This window comes from Rutilus rutilus (assembly GCF_951802725.1).
Source record: "Rutilus rutilus genome assembly, chromosome: 5".
Lineage (NCBI taxonomy): Eukaryota > Metazoa > Chordata > Actinopteri > Cypriniformes > Leuciscidae > Rutilus > Rutilus rutilus.
The window spans coordinates 17,520,722-17,527,065 of NC_140213.1; positions in this window are offsets into that span (position 1 = coordinate 17,520,722).

Here is a 6,344-nt window from a genome sequence, read left to right on the forward strand (position 1 = left end):
ATTTTAAAAGTTAAATGTTTATATAAAATTACAACTAATAAAAACTAACAAAAAGAAAGAAATAGTTGAATAATAAAACAAATTTTAAAAAAGTAACAGCAAAATAATGTTTTTCCCATCAGTCTGTTATAATTCATTAATTTAAAAAGTAAAGAATGCAGTCAAATTTAAAAAATAAAATCATTTATTGTCTTATTTTTTAATAAAGATAATATGGAACTGGCAATATTATTAAATAAATCTAATAAATGTATTCATCCATTTTTCTTGATGTAATAAATACTTCATCAGCCGGCAGGTCAGGTGCATAATGCAATGCGTCGTGACTCATGTACATTTTTTAACTCCTATGTTAAAAAGAGAAATTTTGACCGCGCAATCTTTCGGCCTTTGAAAAAGTGAATGTTTGAACTCTGGTGTATGCTAAATGAAAACAGGCGAACGGGTGTATGAATGTGTCTACAGGTGTATCTAACCCTAACAACTAATGACCAACTTTATTTTTGCTATTGTACATACATTTTATTCTTCTAACTGTTTGTCTTTGGTTAACACAGCTGGAGAAGAACAACAGGGAGGTTGGAAGACACAGTAGAGGAACTACAGAATAAATATGGAGAGAAAACAGCATTAAAAAGGATCAAGTCCATAGTGAAAAAAATAAAAAAAAGAATATCAAACGTAGGAAAGATGTATAATTTACTTTGTTAGTAGTCAATATGTTTCTCAATCTTCAATAAGCTTTACTATAATGTTTACATGGTTTTGGTTGTGTATTTAATTGCTAATTTTTTAACAGATGGTGACGTTCAACAGCCTAACAACCTTCCACAACGACGCCAGCATAATATTTCTACATCATTCGGACAGCCATTAATTCAGAACCCTAATCAGCTTAACTTAACAATTGCCCAGAAGAATGGTGGGACAATAGTTACTACAATCATGGTAGAAAATACAATATATGGTGATGTTAACATCGGTGCGGTGAGTGTCTGATAATTTAAGAGACAGTTGCTTAGTTAAGAAATGATTTGTGTATGTTATATATAATGTATGTGTATTTTTGTTTAGTTTTTTAAAGTTAGTCCATAGGGTGTGGAACTTTGCACAACTATTTACACGCATACTGTTTTTGACACATAGTGATTGTGAACATTCCATTTTTTTTTTTTTTTTTTCTTTTTTTTTTTTTAATAATACATCTCTTTCATTTTGTGCCGGATGTTAAAAGATAAAGGTATTAGTTAACAACAATTAAAAACTTTAAATCAACATGAAGCCATAATATTAATCAATAAAATATGGTTAAATTACAGTACAATGACTTCCATAATATTTTATTTTATTTTATTTTATTTACAAAGTTGTGTGTCGTGAGTGAGACCTCTCAAAGATTACACCAATATTAGATTTCTTGTTGCGTGGTTGGACTATATGCCAGAAGCTTAGTCATCAACATCTAAACTAAACATTATCATGGTTTAGTTGTATTTTAAAACACTGTTTTTTTTTTGTTTTGTTTTTTCAGATTTTCATTTTTCAGGTTGATATTTGTAGAAATGAGCAAAATACATTTATAAAAACAAGTTAATGACCTTGTGTCAGAACACAACAGGTCTTTTTATTGTAACTTTGAAAAGTGTAATACAGTATTTGATTTTTACAAATACCTAAACCAACAGGCCTAAGCCGTTGACCCCTGAAGTTATGACTTCTGAAGGCCTCTCATGTGTAGATTCGCTCGGTGAAAAAATGGTATTTTAATAGCTAAAATCATTGTCTGTATTCATAAAATATGTCCTCATGGGTGTAAAATGACCTCTGCCAATGATCTGACTTATCCTCGTAAGCGAAACATTTCTTATCTTTATTTACATGGGGCGGGTAAGTCCAAGGAGGCTTCCGTGTCGTTCCGCCATCTTGAAACACTATAATAGCAGAGAGGGACAAAAAGCGCTAGCCTAACTCAACACGTTTCATCATCAACACTACTCAACAGCACATTCAAAAGGACCATCAAAATAGTGTTACATTAAAAAGGCGTAATTGACAAAAATTGAAATTCTGAATTAAGTAATAATTATAACAAAAAGTTGAAATAAAAATTGACTATGCGTCATAATTATGAGATGAAAAGTTTAAATGATGATGTACTAAATTGAAATTATGATAGATAAAGTAAATATTCCATAGTGAAATTTTCTGAATTCAATATAATTGTATTTGTGAAAATGATTCAGTACTGAAACAGCATTTATGAGTTTTTACATATCTTCTGCTTGTTTCTGCAGTTCGTGTAGGCCCCTAAGACTATGAATAACTAAAAATGATTATTGAATAACTTGAATTTTGTTGACAATGTAACAAATTTTTTGACTTTCCATACCGGGAGTTGAACCCCGGGCAGCGTGGATGAAAACAAGGAATCCTAGCCACTAGACCATATGGGAGGCAATAATACTCCCCCAGCACATTTGAAAGGCTGCACAGTACATTATAATGCAGGATCATACTTATGCCGAGCCACAGGAAAAGGAATCCTCGTCGCCAAAAAGCTAAAATTTAATTTATCGGTATGTAAATAAATACCGGGATAGCTTTTCCCAGGTGGAAAGAGCTAATGAAGGAGAAAGAGGTGTAGGTGCCTGCTTTCTTCTCGACGGTTAAGTCAAAATTACGGTCTAAATGACAAGCTTTTTCCATTGCTTGGTTGTGTAAATCATTATATAGGCAGCATAACGGTAGAACATGTACAATTAAACTCGATGAAGCGCTATCGGAAGACATGTCGTCATAGATTCTTGACACATTACGGCTACCGCAGTTGCAACACGCATTTGAAAAAGCGAGTAGATGGGAGAACCACTAGATGGGAGAAATTCTTTTGGGAGGACTAACTTGTAGGGTCTTTAACAAAAAAAGCCTCCAAAATCGAGGAGGTCAAAGGGGATGCTTCCTGCTATATAGCTCTCCCCAAAGTCTGTTCATGCGGTCACCATAGGCTAATGCTAACATTTGAAACTTCTACATATATTTAAAGGGTAACATGTAAAGGGTTTCACCCTGTGTGTTTCCACACTGATTAAGGATAGTTCGGGAGATACAAGTAAAAATTATCTTATACGATCTTATACTTATACTTTGAATTAAGACGAGTAAAATTAAATATTCGCTCAACACAAACTTTACTTATCTGAAATTGTGTGGTGATTTTCCAAATGATACAACTTAGTCTAAATAAGAGCAATGTGGAGTCCTCGGATTTCTTAAAACAACACAACAACAAAACTTTGACAAAATGTTGTATGGACAAAAGATCTAAGACGACCAAGCATACTTTTTGCTTTAATTATTATTATTTTATTTTTTTATAATACACAAGTCTTCTTAGAATATAAATAGAAGATATGATTTTAATAATACTTTAAAGATTTAATTTAAACAGTCTTTTAATTTTAAAAGATCTAATTTAAACTTTTAAGGTTATGGTTTTAAATGAGAGAGAGAGAGAGAGAGAGAGAGAGAGAGAGAGAACCACTCTGTGATTTTATATTATATAATTTATATACTTTTAAAGAACAGAATGTTTTTCAACTTTAGTTAAATTAGCAAGATATTATTTTATAACCATATCATTTATACTTTTAAAGAACAGTATGTTTTCAACTTTAGTTTAATTAGCACGATAATTATTTTAAAGGATAGAATTTATTTTATTTTTTATTTTTTTTGTATGACATTGTTTAATCACAGTGTCTGAACAGCACGTTTCAAATGTCAGAGTTCAAATGTGAAGGCTGGGAGAGGGAATCCCGTGACACACACACACACACAACCATAGACGCGTGGCCATCAATGGTATGGACATTGATGTGTTAAGAGTTTATTCAACTCTCTCTAAAAATTGTAAGATGATTTTTATTCTTTTAGTAAGATATATTGTATAAGCATTTCATTATATACTTTTAAAGGATAGAATGTTTTTTAAACATCATCCGACTGCTCAGCCCCTTTACTAAGTCATTAACACAGAAAATACGACCGCTGTGTAACAGATAATGATTGTTAAAAAGACGTTTATATCAACGAATACAGACCGCTAAGTCAGCATAGAAAGTGCAAAGCAGGATGGACATAGACTAACCAAAGCGCAATAATTTATTTTAACCTGTCAGACGGCCCGCAAAAATTACCAGCATCAGTGTTTTTAAACAAATGACTGTTGACTTGTATACAAGTGACTTGTATGAACGCCAAGTCAGCATACAAACTGTGAGAGCACAGCGTTCATCCTATGAAGTCATCATCCTATGATTTTTTTTATTTTTGACTGAAATAGCTGTCTTAATATCATTTTATATTGAGTATGTTTTTCAACGTTAGTTAGTGTGATATTTAGGAAACCCCATTCTCACTTTCACTGCTCTGGAATGCGAGGGGGGTCTGAACTCAGCCAGAGAGAACGCGCTCATAGACGCAGGCACGCTCGCCCCCCCCCCCCCCCCTCTTCCTGCCGACACACACACACACACACACACACAGACGCGTGTGCCACTCTGAGTGCTCTGGTGAACTAATTCAGGAAAAAACAGTGTTTTTGTTTTACCAGTTTTAATAATGTTTTGAATTTAAAAACATTATTACGACTTTTAATAATATATTACATTTAAAACATTTTTAAACCTTATGATTTTAAGGTTGGTTTGATTTTTAAGCCCTAACACAATGTCTCATCGTGATCACTGAATACAACCCTAGGAGTCAGAGACCGTCAGGTGGTACTGTAAGAGAGAACCACTCTGTGATTTTATATTATATTATTTTTGTTTATCTAAAACTAAAATTTCTGTAGTTTTTTATTTTACACAATTTTTAAAAGAACAGTATGTTTTCAGCTTTAGTTAAATTATTTTATAACCATTTCATTTATACTTTAAAAGAACAGAATGTTTTTCAACCTTAGTTAAATTATTTTATACTCATTTCATTTATACTTTTTAAAGAACAGTATGTTTTCAACTTTTTGTGGTAGGTTGAAGATATTATATATTGTATGATGTATTCTTTTATCCTTATTCATTTATTATTTTGTGTGATAGACACCACACTGATTTTCATAACCTGTACGTTGTTTTTCTTCAGCGCTCTCTATAAACATTTAACTGCTTGTATAATTGTTTTTCAATGGTTGTGTGACACACTTTCAGTCTTTTCTTCTCACTTTCACTGTTACCTCAGGAATGTCAGAGGACGCGCGCACAATCACACACACACACACACACACACACACACACACACACACACATACAGGCACAATACTCTGTCTTTTTTCTCACTTTCCAAAGGGGCTCACAATGTACTCAGGAATGCTGAGGAGATGCTGACACATATCCCATATCCTATATATATATATAACAGAGCCTTCAAACTTTCTGTCAAATCACATGATTTAGGGATAAAAAGGTTCAAATAGGGCAAACTAACTGTCGAAACCACATGATCAAAGCAAGGTCAATAGGGCAAACCATAACAACATATGCCGGAAAGACACCGGAAGGCCACCTGTCAAAACACATGATCGAAGGGATAGGGAGGGTCAATAGGTCAAAACTAACTGTCAAAACCACATGATCGACGGATAGGGAGGGTCAATAGGTCAATCCAGAACAATAGAGACCGGAAGGGCGACCGGAAAGGTCAACCGGAAGGTCAATGACAACCGGAAGCCATCAATCATTTTGACACATGGTGTCCCATATTAACTACTCATAGGGACTTTGTATTGAACGTAGCTCTGGATCACAGTGTCATAGAGACAAGGGGGAGGGCTCATTTTACTCAGACGACCAATCAGTCTCTCAGGATCATTGTGAAGCTATCAAGCCACGCCCTAGCAACCATTTAGAGCCCCTTAGCAACAAGTTCCATAGACTTCCATTGAAAGAGTTCAAAGAGATATCTCCAGACTGAATTGTCATAGAAACATGGGGGTGGTCTCATTTGACTCGGGGCAGCAAACAGCCAATCATGAATCACCTAAACACTTCCAAGCCCCTCCCTAGCAACCATTGTCGAGCACCTTAGCAACCAAAATCCAAAGAGGGATATCTTCCATTCTGAATGTCACAGAGGCATGGGAGTTGGTTTATATCATTCATACTGACAAGAAGCCTTTGGAGTTTCATGATTGGCAGCTGACAAGCCACTCCCTAGCAACCAAACAGAGTACCCTAGCAACCAAAATCCAAAGAGGGTTATCTTCCATTCTGAATGTCGCAGAGGCATGGGAGTTGGTTTATATCATTCATACTGACAAGCAGCCTTTGGAGTTTCATGATTGG